The sequence below is a fragment of the Gopherus evgoodei genome, chromosome 7 (genome assembly GCF_007399415.2).
Source record: "Gopherus evgoodei ecotype Sinaloan lineage chromosome 7, rGopEvg1_v1.p, whole genome shotgun sequence".
Lineage (NCBI taxonomy): Eukaryota > Metazoa > Chordata > Testudines > Testudinidae > Gopherus > Gopherus evgoodei.
In genome coordinates this window covers 3925396-3949654 of record NC_044328.1, presented here as the reverse complement: position 1 = coordinate 3949654, position 24259 = coordinate 3925396, and the positions used below count along the sequence as shown (strand labels likewise).

Here is a 24259-nt window from a genome sequence, read left to right as displayed (position 1 = left end):
GCTAACTTATTTCCCAGCACTATTTTATCTGGGGAGGCCATGATAAGTAGAAAATTGCTATATTAACGTAGAAATGCAATTACACCAGCTAGAGTAAACGTTAAAGGGGTATCTATTGTCATGCTTCAGGGCACAACCTAGACTTGTGGAGTAGGGTCAGGAAGAAAGTCGCTACATATACAGCCACATCATGGTATAGTCCAGTTCAGCACTGACTTTTGAAGGGGAACCTTCCCACTTGATGATCCTGCTCTCTGTTGGCAGCGAACTTGATGAGGCTTTGGCGAAGCCCGTTTCACAGCAAAGCATTGCCCTGTTTCTCCAAGAATGCTACAAAACTCCCCCTAAAAAGGGCCCTGTCAAGATAAAATTTCAAATAGGTTCATGCCATTTGTGTACAGCACTTTGTTAATGCGCCTGCATGTTGGAATGAGAGTTATTATGCCCTTGTTTATCTTGTGCTGGCTGTTGACATCTGGGCTCTATGTGGTTAGCATGATGGTTCTGAGACTGGTTAGTTTTGCTCTCCAGTTCTCACATGTTAGAACAAGACTCTCTGGGTTCCCAGCTTGGCAGGGGAATGCTGGAATGTAAATAAATTGTGTAGAATTTTTTTTTCCATGCATTATTACTTTTTTTAGTTGAGTAATTTAAATACCAGGGGCTTAGTCTCCTGAGAGCTATTATACTTTGGTCTAATCGTGAAGTCTGTGGAGAAAGTGAATCAGGAAGTGTTATTTACCCCTTCCCATAACACAAGAACCAGGAGTCACCCAATGAAATGAATAGGCGGCAGGTTTAAAACAAACAGAAGGAAGTATTTCTTCACACAACATCCAGTAAGCTGTGGAACTCCTTGCCAGGGGATGATGCAAGGGCCAAAACTAAAATGGGGTTCAAAAAAGAACTAGATAAGTTCCTGGAGGGTAGGTCCATCAATGGCTATTAGCCAGGATGGGCAGGGATGTAACCCCATGCTCTGGGTGTCCCTAAATCTCTGATGGCTAGAAGCTGGGACAGGACTACAAGGGATCAGACACTCCCCTGTTCATTCCCTCTGAAGCATCTGGTACCAGCTGCTGTTGGAAGACAGGATACTGGGCTAGATGGACCATTGGTCTGACCTACTCTGGCCATTCTTATGTCTTAATTCTGGTCGTTCACTTGGTGGCCTGTGATATGCAGGAGGGCAGATGAGATGTTCTGGCGAATCTTTCTGGCCTTAAACTCTGTGGCTCTGGAGAACCTGGGGCAGGCCAGGGAGTGCCCAGGTGGCTTTGGGACTCCCTAATTTTGACCTTCTTCAGGAACCAGCACAGCCCCCCAAGTGGATTGGATCCAGCTGCCTTCTGTCCTGACCCCTGTGTCAGGTGGGCTGTGTTGGGCTGCTTACCTTGGCCTAGGCTGGGAAAAATCTCCAAGGGGTTGTTCCCCCCACCGGGCCCCTCTTGTTGAACAGAATTGGATCAATTTTTGGGGTAGCAAGGACTGTCTTGCAGGGCCACCCAGAGGATTCAGGGGGTCTGGGGCAAAGCAATTTTGGGGTCCCCTTCCATAAAAAAAAGTTGCAATACTATAAAATACTATATTCTCATGGGGGCCCGTGCAGGGCCCTGGGCCTGGGGCAAATTGCCCCACTTGCCCCTCCCTCTGGGCAGCCCTCCTGTCTTGTCCGGCTTAGACCGTCTGCTTGGGGCTGCCCAGTGCACAATAGCTCACGTTGTGGCAGTTTCTTTCATCCTGTAGCTTGTCCCCTCCCGAGCTGTGGCATCATGGATGTCGGTGTTAGAACGTAGACTGGCGTGGTCTGTGGCTGGCACATCCTGGATGAGGCCTGAGAGTGACCTGCAGAGCTGAGATGCATCTGTCCAGTCAGATCGTGCAGTTCTGTTTGTTTCTCTCTCCCTTCATCCCTTTCTGGGCTGAAGGGGGATCAGTCCAGGTAGGAGCAGAGGTGGGGGCGTCACGTACTGGCTCAGGGAGGAAATGCCAGGAGCCTGCCAGGGCATCAAACTTCTAAACCCAGGCTAACTCTGAGGCTGGGACCGAATCTTGTCTTCCCCCCGTCGCTGATTTTCCCGGGGAAAGCCATGCACTTGTTGAACCTGCAGAACAAACCCAGCTTCCTCTGGGTGTGAAATGCCAGCCAGCCAGTCCCCTCGGTCCATGTGGGCACTTCCTCCTCACTGCACTGCGAGACTTGTATTGGCCCCCGAGACTTGTATTGCCCCCCGACTTGAACTCTGCCATGTGACTCTCTGATCCTTTGCTGAGGAACAGGGTCGAGTTTCTCTCCGCTTTCCCCATGCTGAGGGAAGGCCTCTGAGCACCCAGGTTTGCCAGTCGAACAAGGCCAGGGATGAGTTAATGTCCCCTGCTTGCAAAAAAAAAAAAGAAAAGAAAAGAAAAGAAAGAAATTAAAACCCCAGCAGTTCCTCCTTCTGTATCCACTGGGTAAAAAATTAACCAGCTTTTACAGTGAATTGGATGATTGTCCTTGGAGACAAAGAGCTGCCCCATTGATCGCAGGCAAAGGAGTGCTGGGAAGGAGGTGTAATTACTGCTCTGCAAAAACACCGAAAAGCTGACTCCATAACCCCTAAGGTGGGAAGACGCGCATGCACTGGCCTCCGGGTCGGCCATTAGCTTTTGCTTTGCCCTATCTGGTTACATTTGAGACTGCTGTTTGAGCAGAGTTTGCTTTGTGATAAAGAAAGGCCCAGCAATCTTTCCTGAGGCCGGGCTTGGCCCCGGGCTTGGCCGGCGATCTGCCAGCTTTCTAGAGGAAGAGATGGCAAGGAAACAAAGTTTACGGCTTATTTATTTTTGGAAGACAAACTGCACACGCCTGTCTGTAGCCAGGCAAATGGCATGATTTTTATTGATCTGTTTTTCATCTGGGGCACGGAAGAGAAGTAGTCCAACATTTACCAGCCCAGATGTACAATTTACTTGCATGCTGTTTTGGGGGCAGGGAGCGATCCACTGGCTCCGGACAAATGATTTCATGTTCTCGCTTCTGCTCGATGCAGCATGGTCCAAGCAGTGCGCAGGGCTCGCACGTAGGAGTCCCAGAGATCTGGTGCTTGGGAGCCCGAAGCCGGCTTGCATGAAAGCACTTTGGTGTCGCAGCCCCTGGCAGCCTGTGACACACTGTGCGCCCGCATATGCCAGTGCTTGCAGCGGTACTCAGATAAATGCCACCCTGGTGCTTGCCCTTGCTCTTGCGGACCTGGGTGCTGTGTCCTCCATTGCTGGTCCAGCGACTGCTCAGATAGGGGCTGTGCCTATCCAGTTGGTCCCTACAGTGAAATTCCCCGCATCCTGCCCACCCTTCGGGGACTGCTTGGAGCACGGGCCCTGCCTCCTGCCAAGCCCCTCGCTGGCTAGCTGTACGCAGGGCAGAGAATGGTCCTGCTCCACACTTGGTTTGTCCATTGTCCAAAGCAATGAAGAGACACCAGAACAATGAAATTTCCAGTGCATGAGCAGAAACTCTGTGCGTCCCCCTAGGGTTCCGTGCAGCGTTGTTCTGGGAAGACCTCAATTTGGATCCATCCCAGCTTTAGCCCCTCCAGAGAAACTCAAGGGAAGGAAACTTAGCAAAGATCCAAACCCACCTCTAAGGAAGGAAACTGTTAACGAAGATCCAAACCCAAATCCTAGAAACATAGATTCCAAGGCCTGCAGGGCCCATTGTGATCATGTAATCTGACTGCATGTGCAGCACAGGTCAGAGAACTGCCCCCCAACAATTCTGAGAGCAGAGCTTTCAGAGAAACATCCCATCTTGGTTTTAAAAGGGTCAGTGACGGAAAATCCACCATGACCCTTGGTAAATTGTTCCTAGGATGAATTATTCTCACCATTAAAAGTGTACACCCAATTGCCAATCTCCGGTTATGAGCAAGGGTGTACCAACTGCATGCAGATCTGGTTGCCCCGTCTCAAAAATGTCATATTAGATTTGGAAAAGTTACAGAGAAGGGCAACAAAAATGATCAGGGGGGTGGAACAGCTTCCATAAGAGAGATTAAGAAGACGGACTGTTCATCTTAGAAAAAAGAGGACAGGTGGCATATGATAGAGGTCTATAAAATCATGACTGGTGTGGAGAAAGTGAATAAGGAAGTGTTATTTATTCCTTTCCCGTAACATAAGAACCAGGGATCAACCAATGACATTAATAGGCAGCAGGTTTAAAACAAACACAAGGCAGTATTTCTTCACACAACGCACAGTCAACCTGTCGAACTCCTTGCCAGGAGATGTTGTGAAGGCCAAAACTATAACATGGTTCAAAAAAGAACCAGATAAATTCATGGAGGGCAGGTCCCTCAATGGCTATTAGCCAGGCTGGGCAGGGATGGTGTCCCTAGCCTCTGTTTGCAAGAAGCTGGGAGTGAGCGACAGGGGATGGATCATTTGATGATTCCCTGTTCTGTTCATTCCCTCTGGGGCACCTGGCATTGGCCACTGTTGGAAGACAGGATACTCGGCTAGATGGACCTTTGGTCTGACCCTGGATGGCCGTTCTTATGGAATAGCTGTGCAGGGGGCACTGACTTACGTACTGGTTGAACACCATGTATGCTGCTGGCTTTGGCTCAGTAGCCAGGTTCAGAGCTGAGGGTCTCTGGATCACCTTAATCTTGCAGTGATTTGTTTCCAGATGGAGGGTCTCTTACTCCAGCCCCAGGCCCACCTCTTGGTGATATATATAGAGCAGAGGGAAATAAGACTTAAATGGGCGTGAGCCGTTCTGAGAATCTGCACGGGAGTTGTGCTGCACAGCCTGCCATACAACAGTTGCCTGGCTTGGGCCAGTAATCAGCTGGGCTGATTTAAAATCAGTGACTTCGAGGGTGGAGGCTCTGTGTACTGTTTTATCAGTCTCCCACGCCAGCCGGTTCTCCCTTGCCTGTGCTGCACCCAGATCTTGCACCGCTCTGGTGAGCTTTAACAGAATGAGCAAACTTACTGTTGTAAAAATGAAAGGCGGCCATGTCTGGAGGCGAATGCGTGTTTCAGGCAGGCTGGGAAGCGAACTGATGTCTCTAAATAGATGTGAGAAAGTTACAAGCCATTAATAAGCAGAGCCGAGATGGGAACGGATCCCGTGGGGGCATCTAAGCAAGGCCACTTTCTGTGCATGCCTCGCAAATGAAAAACAAGGTTATCCATTTCTCGGTGGGCTGCGGCAGTTTTAGAAGTGCTTTGTGGGAAGAGGAATCCAGAGGGGAATATTAGGGCGACTGGTTGTTGCAGGAGGGAAACAGTGACAGCTGCATTCGATATCCGCATACAGAGCTAATGAGGAGATTTTTAACGGCCGCTGGCGTACAAAGGAATGGGAGGAAGTGGCAGGCCCGAATGTTCTGTCGGCAGCTGCTGCCATGTGGGAATGGATTGCTACGGGAGAGGAGGGCCAGCGTTTACAGCTCCCCCATGATCCTTTCGAAGCCCTGACTGCCAGCATCAGACCCCAGTGGGAGTAGCAAGAACTCAGCACCTCTCGCAATCTCAGGCCAGAGGCTTTTGACCCCTTATCCAGCAAAGCACTTTTAAGCATGTGAGTACTCCCGTTAGCAGCTCATCAAGCCATGGGACTTGAAACAAAGCACGTGCTCTGCTGGGCTTGGGCTGCAGAGCCGACGAAAATGGCTCTGCTGATGTAATCGCCATCCCGGAGCAACGGGCAGTGATATGGGACGGTGGTTTAGTTTTTCCCAGATGGCCATGAAAATTAAAATGGCTCCCACTGTTAGCTCCGCAGAGGAGGACAGTGCTGGGGACGGACGGGGGGCGAGCGGCCGTCTGGCTGGTGGGGGCTTCCTCCTGGGAAGCAGATTGGCCCGTGTGGTGGGGAAGAGAACATCCCATCAGGATGCATGGGGAACATGAGCTTGTCATATCTGTCAGCGCTAAACTCTGATTTTTTGACTAGCCTGGTGGAGTGGCGCGGAGCCCAGACCCCAGGCCGGGTGGAGGGAAGGAATGCCCGGCCGGTTTTTGCTCTGATTACTGTTGAATAAACACTTGAGTCAACCAATAATTAAAAAATGTCTTGCCACTCTAGAGTAAACGGAGCACTTAGATTCTTCAGTGTCTTACCCTGCCCTGTCGGGCTGTCAGCTACAGCAGGTGCTTCTGGTTCAGTCCTTCATCTTGGTATTGTATTAGAGAACAAGTTTGTTTCCAGTGTCCAGCTCTCCTCCTAACGCAGCTGCTGTAACACCTTCCTGCTTTTCGTGGGTGGTTCCCACCAGTGGCCTGATCCTGAGGATTTGTACCCATCACTCCTCTTGTAGGCTCCGCTTGGGTGTCTCAAGGTCGTCCGATAAGTGCTAGTCCCAGTAGGGTGTTTGCAGAATCAGGCCGTTTACTCTCCATACCCAGCTCTCCTGAAGGGCTGCGTGCATTGGGCCTGGTTCTCCATTGCCCCGGCAAAGTGGCCGTGTGGATGATCAGGTAGCGTTTGCCGCTCGCTTTGCGCGGGTGTCTCTGATGAGACAAGGCTCACGGCAGGGGACAGTCTGGCTCAGTACATCCTGCTGAACTGGAAGCCGGAGTCCAGCTTTCTGACAGCTGGGTAGTGAGGCGTGGGATGGTGGATGGGCCGTGTCTCCTGGAGAGACGGGAGGACAAGCTAAGGTGCAGGATAGTGTTAAACTGCTCTGGAGACGCTGAAGTGGCCGTCGCAGAAGAAGTGATGGAAGTTGGGACTGAATCTACAAGAGAGTGGAGGTTAAAGGATGAGGAGGAGACAGCTATAGGCAGATGCTATGAATTGGGAGGACCAGCAAGGAGTCTCTGGTCATGCTGGATTCTGCCCAGGGCTTCTGAGCTGGGGGCTGGGATGATGGCAAAGCACCTCTAATCTGGGTACCTATCTGGCCCCCAACACTTTGTCCTGTGGCATTAGGGGCAGGAAGCACAAATGCCCATTTCCAACGTCTCCTAGGTGGGAGGGTTGTAGGTATGTTCCCTTGGTAGTGGTCGAAACACTTTCATTAAAGGTAGGGCTGTGTGAGTTGGGGGTGGGCGTTTAAATGAGAAGTGGCCCCCAACCCCCTCTTTTCCAGCTGGGATGGGGGAAGAGTGAAAAAGTGAGTGGGTTTTTTCCCCAACAAAATCATATTGTCATTTTTTTTTCCACCAACAAAATTGATTTGACACTTTCATGGGCCGACGGAATTTCAAACAAAACAAAAACACCTTAGTTTTTTGCAAAATATTTTGTGAAATATTACCCCCCTCCTTTTCCCCCCTCCCCCCCCGGCTCTGGTGTGCTTCCTGAGAAGTGTATTGCATTGGTCCCAGAAAGACACCGGACTAGAGACGCTGAAATAGCTCAGTGATCATCAAGTGGAGAAGCGCTGCCTGTGATGGAGAGCAGAGATCTCTCTTCTTTGTGTAAGTTTAAAACAAAAAAATCCACACAAAGATTTTGCTCCACATGCTTAAAATCCAAACTGCCCCTTTTTGCTCCCAATTGCAGGGGGCAGCTGGTGGCCCAGCGACTCTGATCTCAGAGGCTCCAGTTACTGGAGTTTAGAGATGAGTTCCCCCTTTGCACTCCGCGCAGTCATTTCCCTCCTTGCCCCGCATCTGAGTCAGCTAGGCCTCTGCGCGCTTCTCTGTAACGTGGGAGGGTGCTTGTGGGGAAGACGGCGCTCTCTTCTGTGCTTGGGGGGAGGGGACGGAACAGGCTTCATGAGCAAAATGATGGTGCCACCCCCCAAGAAGTGGCTTAATGTGACCCTTTTGGGGGGGTGGGGGAGTAGCAAAACTGTATAGGAATGTTACACCAAGAGAGAGAATAATGGAGAGAATCCACTTAGTGCTCTCAGGGATTTAAACCATAGGTATGCACAGAACAGGTCCAGCAGAGGCAGGAGAGGGGCTAGCTCCTTCCTTCCTCTCCTATCTCCCCCTACCCCCATTCACACCTGCCATGGAAGTGTGCCCCAGCTCCCGTCTGGATAAACTGCACATCTTGGGATAATTCAACAGCCTCCGTGGCTCTCACGGGACTGCCAGGCAAAGGAGAAATGACTGTGACAGCACTAATGGCAGGTGTCACCAGCTGGCGCCGTCCTAGTCATCCACGTTCTTAGCATGTGAGCAAGTTTTCACTCTTGGGGAGACATGCTGCCGGGTTGTGTTTTGAGAGTTTCTGTGTAGAGGCAGCCTGGGAAGAGAGGTTGCTATGCAAGCAGGGGAGTTGGCTCTCTGCCTTGGTCTCCGATGCCTCAAAGAGGAACAGGGCACTGCTGTTGGGCCGAGATTCCTGGAAGAAGGGATGGCTTTGCATGCTCTTTTGAGCGCCTCTATTCCCGGACTGGTGTGTGTGTAAAACCAAGGAGTTACCCTTGGAGTGTACCTGGATTCTTTGACTTTAATTTCTCCTCCAGACATCGGTGACTGCTGACCAGCAAGACTCCAGACGTTGGCGACTGCTCAGCAGAGACGTTGTAATGGGCCGCTGGGCAACACAGCCGTCCTATGGGACTGGCTTTTGATCATGCCTGGAAAATTCATCCCTCCAGCTTCTCTCTCCAGGCCCGCAATCCTGTTTAGCCTTTTAGAATTTGTTTGTTCTCTGTTTCAGATCTGATGAAATATTTGCTCTTGGGAAACCATCTGCAGCAAGCGTGTTTGAACAGTGTTCTGGAGGGCTAGGTAGTTGGTGTGTGTGTATATATATATATATATATATATAAACAATATGTATATAAACAAAATCTTAAGCAAACAAATCCACATTAGTAGCTTTATCAAGAGGTCATCTATTCAGAGTTCTTGGCCCATCTCTCCTGTTCTCATTAGTTCCTTTTAAAATTAGCTGGCAGCTTCTGCTGGAATGGCTATTCCTGTGGTGGGATTGGAGCTAAATAGCTTAGAGGCGATGAGGATTTTGTTCATTAGAGCCCAAAGCAGAGGCAGAAACGCAAAAGCAGGCAATAAAGAGACATCGGCTTTTAGGTTTGGTTAATGGCCTTTAACACCCACCTCCCCAGAGTCTGGCCTGTACTGGTTTAAAACAGGAACTAGCAGGCCTCAGGGCGACGTCAGGGATTTTTTGGTAAATTACAAAGCTCTCTATACGGATCAGCTTTCTCCACTCGATATTCTGACTTCCCCTGCTTGAGACCGGCAAGCGCTTTGAGAAGTAGCTTGAAAGCTTATCCCAGGGCTGTTGCTGCTTCTGTGAACGCCTTTCTGTCCTCTCCTGAAACCGAAGAGAGGAACGAGGGAGGGGAGGGAGCAGTGGGAGACGCTCTGGGAGGGTGTTTAAGGCTGCTCCGTGCAAGTGGAGAATCAGTGGAATGAAACTGTGCAAAGAATGACTGACTTGTGACCCAGGTGGGCATAGGGAGGCCTTTCCATTGTTCGCTGCTGATCAAAACTTGCTGCTGGAAATAGCTTCTTTGCTCATGATTCTTAATCAGGCGCCGCTCTAATGTTTTGGGTTTTGTGCAGGGGGAGAGAGGGCTTGGTTTCCATTGCTGGGCCCTCCGGGTTTGGGATGCGCTGGTGGTGTCTGTAAAGCTGATGGCGTGGAGTTGGAGGCAGAGCTGTAGCTGTCTGACGTTCACCCTCTCTGATGTTTTTCCGGTTGTGCTTTACTTGAGTCTCTCTTGCCTCCCGAGTGGAAATGAGAGGCCAGTCCGGGGTCAGGACTCGGCTGAGTCTCATTCCCACCCCCATGGCCAAAGAACCATTGCAAATACTTAATCTTAAATCTGTGCTCCTAATGAGCTGGCCCACATAAGTGGATCTAGATAGTGGTGAGTTCACTAGGGTTGGGTATTTCCTCCCTCGCTGGCTGTTGGGGGAGATGCTGCATAAGGGGCACCTGACTGCTGGGACAGTCCTAGCCAGGGTCTCCCCTTCTCCAGTGCACGTGAGGCCTGATCCTCTGAAGCGAGCGTGCATGAGTTTGGGTGTTATCGTACATGCGGTCTGTCTTGCTGAGCGGCTGCTTCTCCAGCAGTAGCACTGCCAGCTCTGCTGCTCACGCCTGCACCCACATACTCAGTCCAAGGCCTTGCCCACCCTCTGCTTTTTGCTCTGGTATCAGCCAGCCTAGGGTGAGACAAGCTGGTGCGTCCTGGTCGGGTTTCTACTGCAGGAGCTCGACTAGCACTCGGGACAGAGGGACCAGGACTGGATGGGCATGAAGGGCGAGTGTGCAGGTGCTCTCTTAACAAGATTGAGGTTGTTGGTGGGGTAGGGACGGATAGGCCGGCCCTGGTCCTGGACCTGCCTTGAGATGGCTGGTCTCTGAACATGGCCCCGTGTGCATGGAGCCCAGGGCCAGGTGTCCAACCCCATGGAGAATAGGAGCCCTGCATGAATCGTTCGGCACTGGCTAATACTGCCAGGGGTCTTATCCTGGGTTTTCCACGAATGCATCCTCCACTGGCTTATGACCGAGGTCCCGTGTGAGCAGGGAGCAATGTGCTGACAGAGAATAGAGAAGGGCCTGGGAAACCCATTCACTTAGTCTTGCTTCCCCCCTGCTTCAAGTCTCCAGTGGCAGCGGGAAGCCAAGCCAGCTGGCAACGTGCCGCTGTGAAATGCTCTTTGCTGGAAATGTCTCTGCTGCGTTCCCGAGAGCCGATGGCTCCAACCCGGTGCTGGGCTTGAGGCCGGGACTGCAGGTAACTCCTCAGAGGGGACTGTCCGGGCCGTATCAGGGACTCGGTGCCAGCACAGGCGGGTGAAAGACATTCCTGAGAAAGCAGGGGCGACTAAGGGGCTGGGGATCGTAGAGGGCTCTCCCAACCATCTCTCCCTTTCTGGCTAGGTGGGGGCGCTCTGGGTGGCAGACCCAGGGTTCCACTGTGCGACACCTGACACCTTGCAGTGCCTGTGAGCCTAAGGAGTAAAGCATAGGACAGTATCCGGTCAAAGCTACAGGGGGGAACGTCAGGACGCTCCACGGCCCCTCGTCATGCAAAAAGTGCCCTGCAATTTTCCAGGACCACGAATGTTTGGAGTCTGTTTTGCATCCCCAGCAGGATGACCCAGCCCGGCACATTGATTCGTGGCTCCCTCTCAGAGGTGAGGAAAGCCACCAACTGACCCACCGTCCCCACTGCCTGCCACATTCTGGCTTCTCCAGGGAGGTGTCTCTCAAATGCTGTCCAGACCTGACCCTGCGTAACTTGGGGGAGCTGCTGAGGTCACAGCCGGTGGTGCTCATTCCGCCTCAGCCGGGCGTGGGGTTAGACTCACCCTCATTTATCAGCAGCGTGGTGCTTGCAGTGTCTCTGAAGCCCTCGGTGTGGGGTTCTGGGGCCCTTTGATTCTCCCTCCCCAGTGCCCTGCTGGGAAGAGCTGGCCCCCAGGTCCTGCAGAAGCCGTCGGCACAGCTTCCAGTTCACCCAGAGGGGTCAGTATAGAGCAGGATGTGGGGCGATAGCTCTGAGCCCGAACTCGAGCTCAAGGGTTGAGTGGGACAAATATGTTCCCATGACTCGACACGTGACGAACCCACGTGTCTTTTCCGTAGCGCTGACAGGCGGAGCAGGGCTCATGGGCGTCCAGGCTTCCAAAGCTAACAGCGGCTACTGGGGCGGTAACAGGAGCTGATCCTCCAGGCACCTGGAGATGGCTGCATTGGGCATATTAGCAAGAGTCTGATTTTCAATCTCTCTCTAAACAGTGGGCGCAATTCTGCCAGGGAGGGAAACAGCAGAGGCAGAGATGATCCGAGAACGCAGGCAGGTGGCTTCCTTGGGTGTGCTTTGCTCGGAGTCATCTGAAATACTCCAGCTCCCTGAAGGGAGCAGTGCAGAGAGACAGGGCTCTGGCAAAGCCCGGGCTCTGCCCCTGGGAAGCCGGGCTCTGCAGTGACAGCTTACCTCACCGGCCATCTCTCGGATGAGCTTCTTGCTCCTTCTGCATTGGGAGCAAGGGAAGTCAGTCATGCCCACAGGCACAGGAAGGGAGTGCTGCTGAGTGGTTAGAGCCGGGCACTGAGCTGGGATGGCTGGGTCCATTCCTGGTTCTGGCAGACTCTCCATATAACCTTGTTCAAGCCACTCTAAACTGGGTCAGACGGCCACCTTGCCGTGGGTGATGCTTGTGCCATGTTTGTGACGCACCTCGGGCCCCCTGGCTGACGTGTGCTATACACTAGGGCTGCAAAGAAGCCATTAAAGTGAGGGGCCGTTTAAAAGGCTGGGGACTCCCTGCCTGTGTGATGCGGGGTCAGTGACAGGACTTGGACGAGTCTCTCCTGTTTTCTCTCTGACGGTGTCTTTTCCCATCAGTCACGTTGGCTGGAATTTTCAGAAGTGCCCGAGTGGATTTCCAGCCACACCCGGCCGGCGGGGCTCTGAGCTCTCGAAGCTCCAACCCGTTATTAGGTATTGCCTAGCATTCCCCTCCCTACTGGCCGTGCCCTGGCAGATATTTAAAGACATATTTATATAGTGGAGCCGATTTTCTGCTTAACAGGCCCCGGGGGTGAAACCAGAAGCTATTGGTTTATGATGCAGCAGGGAAAACATAATGCAATTCTTAGGCACAATCTTAGCCATTCAGCCGATGGAACAAGCTGAGGTAATGGGGGATCATCTTGGCCAGAGATAATCAGGGCTAGACTTTGCATCTGTCTATGATGGGAGAGTCAGGAAGGTTGGAACTGGTTGTGTCACAGCTTGTGTGCGAGGACTAATGATTCACTTAGAACATAACATAACATAAGAGCAGCCACCCTGGGTCAGACCAAAGGTCCATCTAGCCCAGTGTCCTGTCTGCCGACTGGCCAATGCCAGGTGTCCCAGGAAATGAACAGAACAGGGAATCATCGCGTGATCCATCCCCTGTCACCCATTCCCAGCTCCTGGCAAACAGAGTCTGGGGACACCATCCTTCACTCCACATGAGTCTCTGTTAGCACCTTAAACCCACAGTGACTTGCATCGTCCTGTCTTGGTGAAAGAACTTAATTGTCAGACTCTGGGTCAGACCCCAGACCTTGTCCTTTGCTCCTCTGCCAGCAAAGGAACTAACAGCTGGCACGACTGTCTGAGATAGCAAATAGAGGGATGGATGGAAGAGCCCCCTAACCTTCAGTCCTGTGTGGGGTTGGGGGGATCCTGTTATCTCACACTGAGCTTCCTATAACCAGAGAAGAGTTGGAGACTCAATGAGGTTCGTTGGGCACCTCCATATGGCAATTTAATTTAAGCTAGGAAGTGATCAGACACTGTGGGTGGGCAGCTGGTGTGCTGAGACCACTGCCTGTTCTGCTGTGTGCTGACCACTGTCACCTGATTGTTTCCTTCTGCTTCCCCTCTTGGAGCAGGGACTGTCTTTGTACAGCACCTAGCGCCTTGGCGCCCTGTTCCACAACCACCGTACATATACTGACCATGGTGACGGCAGCTATTGCACTCTCCGTAAGGCAGCGGTCCCCAAATTGTGGGGCATGTCCCCCAGGGAGTGCTGAGGAACATTCAGGGGGACATGCAGCGAGGGCCAGGCTAGCCCCCATGGAGTGCGCAAGGGAGTGCCACATCCCCAGCCCCGCTCTGCCCCCAGCCCTGCTCCTCCCCCAACCCTGTTCAGCCGTAGTCCTGCTCGGCCCAAAGCTTGCAGATGGAAGGCTCCACTAGGTTTGCCTAGCCTTGAAGAGTCCCAGAGGAATAATTATCTAGCTGGGAACCTCAAGGGCATGTCATATAGGTCAGGCCCTGCTTTATTACCCGGACCTTTAGTGTGAAAACAAGGGTTTGTGTGGTGAAACACCAGCATCATACATGTGGGTTGCACAACCTTACGGTGCTGCATCCTGCCTCGACCCCTTTCCTTGCATGCTATGCTGTGTTCCCCTCCCTGGCCGGCCGTGTAAGCTCTTCCAGGCAAGCACTTGTGTTTGTACCGTATCTCGTGCCCTGATCACATCATCCTAGTTACCAGTAAACCGACTGGAGTTCGCTGCTGCAGAAAGTCAGCAAGTTCAGTCTTGCGTGGCTGGATTGTTTTAATCCTCCCGCCTTTGTTGAGCACAGCAGTTCAGGTTTCCCCTTCTCTTGGTGTGCCGGACTCCGTACTTCAGGGTGTAAACCGATCTCCTGTGGGAGGCCAGGATGTGGGCTTTTCCCTGCACACCACAGTGCTTAATTGGCTCCCTCCATTATGGTGTTAGACCTTCCTTTGAAACACAGGGAGTCAGGCGCGGCCGGATTAGACGGGTTTGCTGGACCGGATCAGGTCACTGGCACGTTACGTGCGCTTTGGGCCGGATTTCCTCCCTACTGGAACGGAATCCAAGACAGATACTGAATTTCCAGGCAGCGTATTAAGGAGAAGCTGAAATCTAGTGGAATAATGTTGGGAAACCCGCTCACCTTACAGACAACTCGGCTAAGGTGCCAAATTGCTCCTGTATTCTCCCTCCGCTCCTTTTCGTTTCTGGTTCTCTGGTTGTGGTCACTGCCTGAAATGTCTTCACCTGAAGGCCCCATCCGCTCAAGTCTCCCCGCTGTGACTTGTAGCTTCAGAGACGCCTTCCCCGGCCCGTCTCAGCACCCGTCCGTAAGCTGAAGGCCTAGGACACAGCCGCGTCAAAGCTGAACAGATCTTGTTAGGAGACTCCACATGTTAATTGCAAAGAGGCCGGACCTCCCCTTACCTTGTCTCTCTCAATTGCAAAAAGAGGCATGAATCCAGCTGTGCAGGAAAGGGCTGCCTTTGTGAACAGATGCTGCCTCATGAAAGGGAGCGTCGAGCTCCCTCGGGCTGCAGGAGAAGGTAGGGAAATTGAAAACATCTGGATCTGTTCAGTCTCTTCCTCACATGGTCAAGTTTGTTCCTGGCTAGCTTTTCTCGTCCGAAGGGGCTGGCCCAGGCTTTGGTTTTGAAATGTACAGTGCAGGGAGCTACAGTCCTGTTGACTTGGTTGTCCACTTCCAATAAAGCTTTCAGCTGAAGGGGAACGTGCCCTTCCGGTTTTGGGAACACTTGCTGTGGTCTTTGTCCCTATCTGGAGAGGAGTCTTAGGGCAGGTCTACACTACAGAATTACTTTGGTGGAACTACGCCGCCCCAGGGTGTGAACCCCCTCCCCCCCAAGTGCCGATCTAAGTGCCAATGTAGACAGCGCAGACGTCGCTACTGCCTCTCGGTAGGATTAATTACACCGACGGGAGCGCCCGTCGATGTAGGGCATCTTCATTGAAGTGCTACGGCTGCACCGATATCAGCGTTTTATGTGTAGACCTGCCTTTCGAGTCTGTCTACCCTGCAGTGGGGACGTGCGATTGTGGCACATGTGGACATAACCGAGCTACCTTTGAGCCCCGTAAGCTGGCGACTTGGAGCGCCTTCTGGCGGTTCAGAGAGATGCTATGACAGCGGAGCCCTAACTCTGACTAGACAGAAGGAAAAATTGCAGAATGAGCCGTATGGGCCGAGCGGCTTCCCCCTCCTGTCTCTCTCCACCATACCCAGCTTTCTTTGCCATAGCCTGAGGGTTCTCTCTACTTCTCCCTCACGCCATCTTCCATTCAGCAGGGACTGGTGCAGAGAGCCTGGCCGGGGGGTGCTCTGCCTCGCAGTGGAAAGGGCTGAAGCGTTGTCCTAGGGAGGAGCGGGCGCAGTGCTGGCTGTCCCTTGGGGCTTCTGAGCCAGGCAGTGAGGGAGCTTGGGTCATGCAGCCCTGCAGCTAATTGTCCCCGCAGGAGCCCTAGGAGCTGCAGAGCAGTTGGAGGCTTCTCAGCTCTGCACCTGGCTGGCATAGGAGCCCCAGCTGTGGTCTGGTTCCTCCTGCCCCCCGTCCACCTCCAAAGCCGCCATTAGCTGGCCAAACTGGCCGAAAAGCTATCCCGCCATGGATCCCCTTAGCCCCGATGGCCTGAGCTTCCTCTGCCACTGGCCAAATGGGCCCTGCCCGTGGATGCATTTCGTGGGGCATCTCTAGAGTTACTTGGGTAACATGAAAGGCTCCCCCCACCCCTCCGTTCTGTGACTGTGGCCCTCTGCCCTGCTCTGCTGCCGACACCGAGCGTGCCACACACTGCAGGGAAGTGCCGGGCTGGGGGCTAACACTAGGGGTTGTGGAGGTGACCTGGTGCGTGTGAAGCACGTGTGCTGTGTTAAACCGAGCCTGCTTGTGTTCCTAGTGCTGCAGGGAGCAGGGGAGGCCTCCTGTCTAAACGCACCTTCCATCAGGCTGAACAACCTTAATGCTGCTCTTCCCCAGAAAACCCTCCCCTCCGCCACCTGCCTTCCCAGGCCTCGGCAGGATGTGAGGCCTGGTCTAAACTACGCGTTTAAACCGATTTTAGCAGTGTTAAACCGATTTAACGCTGTACCCGTCCACACTACGAGGCCCTTTATATCGACATAAAGGGCTCTTTAAATCGGTTTCTGTACTCCTCCCCAACGAGAGGAGTAGCGCTGAAATCGGTATTACCATGTCGGATTAGGGTTAGTGTGGCCGCAAATTGACGGTATTGGCTTCCGGGCGGTATCCCACAGTGCTCCACTGTGACCGCTCTGGACAGCAATCTGAACTTGGATGCAGTGGCCAGGTAGACAGGAAAAGCCCTGCAAACTTTTGAATTTCATTTCCTGTTTGGCCAGCGTGGAGCTCTGATCAGCACGGGCGGCGATACAGTCCCAAATCCAAAAAGAGCTCCAGCATGGGCCGTACGGGAGATACTGGATCTGATCGCTGTATGGGGAGACAAATCTTTTCTATCAGAGCGCCGTTACAGAAGACGAAATGACAAAGCATTTGAAAAAAATCTCCAGGCTACACAGTGCTGCGTGACAAGCGTAACGGAAAGCCAAAGAATCAAATGGACGCTCATGGAGGAAGGGAGGGGGTATTGAGGACTCCAGCTATCCCACAGTCCCCGAAAATCATTTGAATTCTTGGCTGAGCTCCCAATGCCTGTAGGGTCAAACACATTGTCCGGGGTGGTTCAGGGTCTATCTTGTCAATTTACCCCCCTTCCCCCTCCGTGATAGAAAAGGGGAAAAATCATTTCTTGACTTTTTTATATGTCACCCTATGTATACTGCATGCTGCTGGTAGACACGGTGCTGCAGCAGTAAACAGTAGCATCCTCTCTCCACCCCTCCCCGGTGACCGACGGTACAGTGCAGTAGGACTGATAACCATCCTCATCATGAGCCCGTGAGTGCTCCTGGCTGGCCTCAGGTGAGGCCGGCCGGGGGCGCCTGGGTAAAAATAGGAATGATTCCCGCTCATTCCCAGTAGATGGTACAGAATGGCTGGTAACCGTCCTCATCATAGCAACTGGGGGCTGAGCTCCATCCGCCCCCCTCCCTTTCATGCGTAAAGAAAAGATTCTGTCCTGCCTGGACTATCATAGCAGCTGGAGGCTGCCTCCGCCCCATTTTATCTCACTAACAAGTCAGTGTTTCTTATTCCTGCATTCTTTATTACTTCATCACACAAATGGGGGGGACACTGCCACAGTAGCCCAGGAAGGTTGGGGGAGGAGGGAAGCAATGGGTGGGGTTGTTGCAGGGACACCCCCCGTGAATGGCATGCAGCTCATCATTTCTGCGGGATCTGACATGGAGCGGCTGTGCTCTCTGGTTCTTTGGTTCTCTAGTACACTGCCCCATAGTCTAGGCAGGACTGACTCTATTTTTAGATACCATAAAGGAGGGATTGACTCGGGGAGTCATTCCCAGTTTTGTCTTTGCACCCCCGGCCGACCTCAGCCAGGGGTACCTATGACAGCAGCAGACGGTACAGAACGACTGATAACCGTCATCTCATAGCCAATTTACAATGGCACAGCAGACGGTACAGAACGACAGATAACCGTCTCTGCTATCATGCAAAGGCAAATGAATGCTGCTGTGTAGCGCTGCAGTACCGCATCTGTTAGCAACATCCAGTAGACATACAGTGACAGTAAAAAAACGCTGAATGGGCTCTATGGTTGCCGTGCTATGGCGTCTCCCAGGGCAATCCAGGGAAAAAGGACGCGAAATGATTGTCTGCCGTTGCTTTCCCAGAGGAAGGAATGAGTGATGACATTTACCCAGTACCACCCGCGACAATGATTTTTGCCCCATCAGGCACTGGGATCTCAACCCAGAATTCCAAGGGGCAGGAGAGACTGCGGGAACTATGGGATAGCTACAGAATAGCTACCCACAGTGCAACACTCCGGAAATCGACGCTAGCCTCGGACCATGGACGCACACCGCCGAATTAATGTGCTTAGTGTGGCCGTGTGCACTCGACTTTATACAATCTGTTTTACAAAACCAGTTTATGTAAAATTGGAATAACCCCGTAGTGTAGACATACTCTGAGAGCGGAGTGGAAAGTGACTAACCGAGCAGGCAGAGGTGCACCCAGATTAAAGCTCACATCTCTGTCCTCAATTAGTTCCGTGCGTGTGTCTGTCCGCAGCCCTCTTGCCTCTGGAAGTGCCGATCTCTGCGTGCAGAGCTGGCAAGCAAATCAGCAGAAATCCAGACACCACATCACTGCTAGGCCAGCCAACCATGGCGGACCTGTTCTCTGACTTGCTTCTTTCTTAGGCCAAATGCAGCAGGGAGCGATCTTTGCTGAGGTTCTCCAGGAACGACCTGTTGGGTTTTTTTAATCTTTTCATTGGTTTCATTTTCAGAGCCAGCAATTCCCTCCTTTCCCCCTCCAGCTCTGTGGTGTGACTAAGATCAATTGTTTCTCCTACACAGTACTCCTCACGCAGATCAGCTGTGCAAAAAATGGCCTGAAGGCAAAGGAAGGAAAAGTTTAGGCCAGACCTTAAGGAAGATAATTCTCAGCCCCCAGAGCCATCAGGCCAGAATGCCTAGGGAAGCTGGCAGAGGCACCGATGCTGCAGATCAAAGCAATGAGGAACGATGTTGCAAAAGGCAGATGATCTGAGGGATGACAAGCCCCTTCTGCCCTTGCGCACAGCCCATCACCCCCTCAACTCCCACGGTGTGCTTTGGGTGCACAAGGAATGTCGGCCCAGATGCTACGCTCCCTTGAGTCAGGAGGGAAGGAAAGCAACCAAAGTTCCTCCAGTCACCGGCCATGAAATAAGCTCCAGTTTCCTGAAACGTTGCCAGGTGCAACCTTGGGTCATGGGTGATAACGAATTTGGTGGCTTCTCCCCACTTTTGTGTTCATGCACCACCTGTCTGATGCAATGTTGCTGGATCTGGACTAGTGGGGAGGGGCCGGTAGCTCCGAGTGGAAGTGGATTGTCCTCACCATGCGTGAGTCCTGAGACGGGAATAACACCAGGAATGCTCCGGACCAGGGCTGGGTAGGAAGGTAATCCAGGACCTCCCTACCTGGCAGGTAACTCAAGCTGCTGTTATGTCTGGTACAACATACTTAACTCTGCCCGTTGAAAACACAGCTCGCTGCTGGTTTAACTGAGCCAAGTGTGTGCTGCTCCGGCTGATCTCCTGTTCGATGCCTTGACGGAGAGCAGCTTCCCCATTACTCCAGGCACGGAGACGTTCTTGCTGTGAAAGTCAGGCCCCTGCGGCGTGGCCCGGCGCTGGTTGTTGCATAAACATGGACGTTTGTGTTGGTACAGCCTGGCCGTAACGAGCGACAGTCTGCAAATATCCTCCCGCGAACGCCGAGGGCTGGGTGGTCTCCAGCACACACTGGCAGCACGGGGGCCCCGCCAGCGAGACCAGTGCCAAGTGGTGAGTAAGCGGTGGCAGCTGGTCTCCTCCAAAGGAAAGCTGCTCTGTGCGTGTGGGGGAGAGAGGGAGCCAAGCAGTTCCTGTTCCACGTCCCTTCCAGCAGCCCAGGCTCAAGGCAGTGTCACAGAACCATCCTCCATAGAGCCGTCGGGTCAGCTAGTCTAGCCCCTGCCAAGACGACTTGGTACTTTCCAGCGGGATGTAGCCCGGCTTCGGGAAGAAGGGAAAAGCCTTCGTGCCTTCCCTGGGCTCCCTTGGTGAGTCAGCGGTGGAACGGAGCGTGGGCCCCAGCCTTGTGCTCCGGGCATGAGAGCCTGGGATTACAGGCTTGGGGGCAAAGCCTCAGGCTTGCTGCCTGCCATAGGGCTAAAGTCAGAATTCCTGTGCACGACGCAGCAGGTACATCTGGCCCCTTGGAGCAGCGTTGTTACCGTAACCCCCCCCCGTGCAAAGGCCAGGTGCCTGTGCCCACAACCGCTGCCTGTGCCGACCGGTTGTTTCCCTGTGCTTCCCCTGGCTGTCACTTTTCTCGTATTCGGGTTGTAAGCTGTTTGTGGCAGGGTCAGTCGTTTCAGGGTGTGGGGGATGTGCAGTGCCTAGCACAGCAGGGCCTCGATCCAGGTTTGGGTCCCTAGATGCTAGCATAATAGAGATTATCACGTCACCTTCCCACAGCACAGGGGTTACCACACTTTTTGCCGGCACAAACCCATTGTAATGAATTATTTCCTGCCCCAGGCAGCACGGAGGGTACCATCGTGAAGAGCACCAAGGCGTGCCAGGTCACTCTAGGAGGAGCAAAATGGCATCCCCTGTGCACTCGGGATTGCAGTGATCCCAACAGCTGCGGGCGTGATGTCATTTGGGTCCATGGCCCACTGTTTGGGAACTGCTGCTGTAGCACTAGTCACTGGATGTTCTTGCAAAGCAGTAAATCTCCCAGTGCGCTGGGCCGTGGGCATTGTCCCTACTTTACCTCGGCAAATTGATGTGCCCAAGGGCAGTTAGTGGCCAAGCTGAGGATAGATCCCAGGAGTCCGACTCCAAAGACCTCCCCTGCTCTGACCACTGAGCCACCCTTCCCAGGCAGGAGTGGCTCCGGTACAATGACATCACGGCCTGCCATGAAAGGAACCTTGTTGGTGTGGTTTCCAGGGAGCCTGCTTCAGGGGCAGCTCGAGCAAGGCGCTGCACAGAGGCACAGAAGGGACCACAAACCCAAGAGGAAAGTGATACCTTATGGGGATCAGTCGAGGGGCGACCTGAAAGCCAAGCCTCTCCTGCTTCCCATTCTGAAGCAGATGGATTCCCAGCCAATAATGGGAACAAACCCCTCCTGTCCCAGGGGCCTCCTCTCTGCTCCAGAGGCTGGTGGCAGGTTGAGAAATCTTTCTCCATAACATGTCTTGCAGGGGGTGAAGATCTCTAACCTACGCCTAAAATCTCTAGAGACTGTGGGGTCTGTCCGTGCTGCTCTGGCTTGCAAGCAAACGCAGGGTGCGACCAAGAGAGACCCAGGCTGCTGGCAGCGGGGAAGGGTAGACGGGGACAGAAGACTGGATGGCTGGGCATTGTACTGGGAGCCAGGAGCAGCTGCCCTGCCTCCCATGGCTTTGGGAGATTGCTGAATCTCTCTGCCACAGCTTTTCTATCTGCAAAACAAGGGCAGAACCTCCCAGAGGCATGGAGGATTCAGAGCTGAACTGCTCTGAAAGGAGGAGAGCCCTGTGCCCGGGCCAGTGGTGTCCTGATGCCCCAGCATGTTGCCACGGGGCGCTAGGTTGCAGGTGCCATCTGCTGGGCAAAACTTAAACCCAAGGTTCTAACCACGTGCAGCCATGATATATCCTAGTGGTTCTCAACCAGGGGTCCGGAGCCCCCTGGGAGCCATGAGCAGGTTTCAGGGGGTCCACCAAGCAGGGCCAGCATTAGACTCACTGGGCCCAGGGCAGAAAGCCAAAGCTCCCCTGCATGGGGCTGAAGCCTGGGACCCTGAGCCCTGCCACCTGGGGCTGAAGCCAAAGCCTGAGCAACTTAGCTTTGTGGGGGTCCCTGTGGCGTGGGGCCCCAGGCAATTGCCCTGCTTGCTACCCCCTAACACCGGCCCAGGCTTTTATAAACAGAAAACCAGTTATTGGGGCACAGATGGGCCTTGGAGTTTTTAGAGCATGTTGGGGGGAAGGGGGGCTCCGAAAGAAAAAGGTTGAGAACCCCTGTTATATCCCACATGGCTACCCAGGAGGCAGGAGTGGTCTGTCCTTGAGTCCTGCCCAAATTCTACCTGGCCAGTCTCTTAGTCTCCTTCAAATTCTTTACTAGAGTCAGCTGGAGGTGGCACTTTTCACTTCCTCTCCTAAAGTCCTGTGCAGTTGACACAGCTGCTGCATTGTCAGTAGTAGGAGGTGTTAGTCTCTCTCTCTCTCTCTCTCTCTCTCACACACACACACATAATGCATTTGCATTTTGAAAGGTGCTGGTGAGAGATTAACCTATATAGGGCCAGTGCTTTCAAACCCAGTAAGCGGAGAGAAAAATTGCCTGGCTGTGAGCCAGCCTACCAGGCCTGGGATGTTACGGGGTAAGTCTAAGGTGTGCTTCCCTCGCTTTGAATCATTACGTGACCGTGTTCCTGCTGTGACGGGGGCTCGCAGAGAAGCTAAAAGCTAGCTCTGTCTCTCTGTGATCCTTTGGGACGAGTTGGCATTGCTCAGAACTCCTACAGAAAAGCTGCCCCGATGAAAGCATGGAGAGTCTCGCTGACTTACTCGCCGTGCTGGAGAGCGCTGGAAAGCTGGCAGGGATCAAAGGCGACGGCTTTTATTGGAGTCCGGACAGCTCGGAAGCTGTGAAATAAAGAGAACGGAGTCTGGCTGCCCGCCTTGGCTGCTACGCCTCTCTGCCCACCCCCCTGGGTGTGAAAGAGAACCTGACGTGTATGCAATGGCTCTCTGCCTCCAGCAGTATCTCGGCCTCCCTCTGAGCTCTGCAGCTTCCCCTGAGCGGGTTCAGTGCTGATCAGCGAGACCAGTAGATGGGAACACGGGGCAGCTGCAGGAGGTGCCAGTCAACAGGCCGCAGCCTTTCCTCGGGCTGGTACTGGACATATTCCTGCAGCGTGGCAGTAGGAGGCGCCGTCTTTCAGGTGAGACTTAACCCCCAGCCCTCGTATCATGGGATTGTCTTCCATGTGGGGCTCACAGCTCCCACTTCCCTCACCGCCCTCTGCTCCCGGTTTAGCTAGTTAGGTGCTTAAAGCCGGAGCAAACGGTTAGCTCTGCCAAGTCTCTCTGCCCTCCTGCCTGTCTAAGTGGCTTTGCTCTCCCGTGGGACGGCCGGGTAAGTTTCTGGATGATAAGGGAACCGCAGTGCCATATCCTTCCTTTCACGCGGCTAGAGCAATGTGACCGTTCAAGCTGGAGACGCTGGGCAGAGCTGACTCCCTTTGGTGTCGCTAGCTGTCTGCCGGCTCTTGCTCCCCACATGCTTTCAGCCTGGGCAGGTGCACCGGAGGGCCCCGTTTCTTGCCACAATATTCTGAACTGGAAGAAGACCAGCTGCAGCAAAACTCGAAGGGATTGGGAAGCCGACGCGCCATGCACGCCCTCTGCTTTGGTGTTAGCAGGAATTCACACCTTTCCCTAGACTTGCTAGAAAACGACACGGCACATGGGGAGGGCGGGGAAATTTTTGCTGATGGTTTCCACCTCTGGCTTACGGTTTAGCAAGTTGCTGCAACTGGTTTGGCTTAACGAATGCAGCATGTTCAGTTAACGACGGCTGCTGTCTGGAAACGGCGCCGCATGTCATGAATGAGAGGCATTGCACCTTTAACTCCATGGTGTGGCTGTGACCACCACTTGCTGTCTTGGAAATGAGCTACAATTGTCAAAGGGGGTTTGCCCTGGTAACCTTGCTTCACCGTGCACGGACGCAGTTGGAGGCTCGTGCAGGAGCCTGGGACCACCTGGGTTCTCTTCCAGTGACCTCCCCAGAACCGTAGGCAAGTAGCCCTGCCTCTAACGAGATATATACTGTAGACAGATAAAAAGACAGAAAATGTCATATTGCCTCCATAAAAATCCATGGTGCACCCAGATCTTGGATCTTGGATACTGGTCGCCCCATCTCAAAAAGGATATATTGGAATTGGAAAAGTTACAGAGAAAGGCAACACATCTGATTAGGGGGATGGAACAGCTTCTGTATGAGGGGAGATTAAACAGACTGGGACCGTTCAGAGACAATTCTGGGGAGATATGATCGAGGTCTATAAAATTATGACTAGTGTGGAGAAAGTGAATAAGAAAGGGTTATTTACTCCTTCCCATAATGCACAAACCAGGCTTGCCCAATAAAACTAACAGGCAGCAGGTTTAAAACAAATAAAAGGCAGTATTTCTTCACACAAGGCACAGTCAACCTGTGGAACTCCCTGCCAGAGGATGTTGTGAAGGCCAAAAATATAACGAGTCAAAAAAGAATTAAATAAGTTCCTGGAGGATAAGTCCCTCAATGGCTATTAACCAGGCTGGGCAGGGATGGTGTCTCTAGCCTCCGTTTGCTAGAAG

The 24259-nt window shown here is 53.0% G+C and overlaps 1 protein-coding gene across 11 annotated transcripts in view; it reads left to right on the top strand.

The window, feature by feature from the left end:
* SEMA4G (semaphorin 4G) overlaps window positions 1-24259 on the top strand; it is a 94365-nt gene that overhangs the window by 17689 nt on the left and 52417 nt on the right. For 7 of the 11 annotated variants that reach the window (XR_004001234.1, XR_004001233.1, XR_004001232.1 and 4 more), the window contains exon 1: window positions 14046-14775. The exons of 2 other annotated variants lie outside the window; for them this stretch is intronic. The gene's annotated coding sequence lies outside the window, so the exon portion shown is untranslated. Of the gene's footprint in view, window positions 1-5449; window positions 5573-14045; window positions 14776-22393; window positions 22834-24259 lie in introns of those variants that run through there. 2 more of the 11 variants (XR_004001229.1, XR_004001226.1) reach the window with 2 other exon arrangements.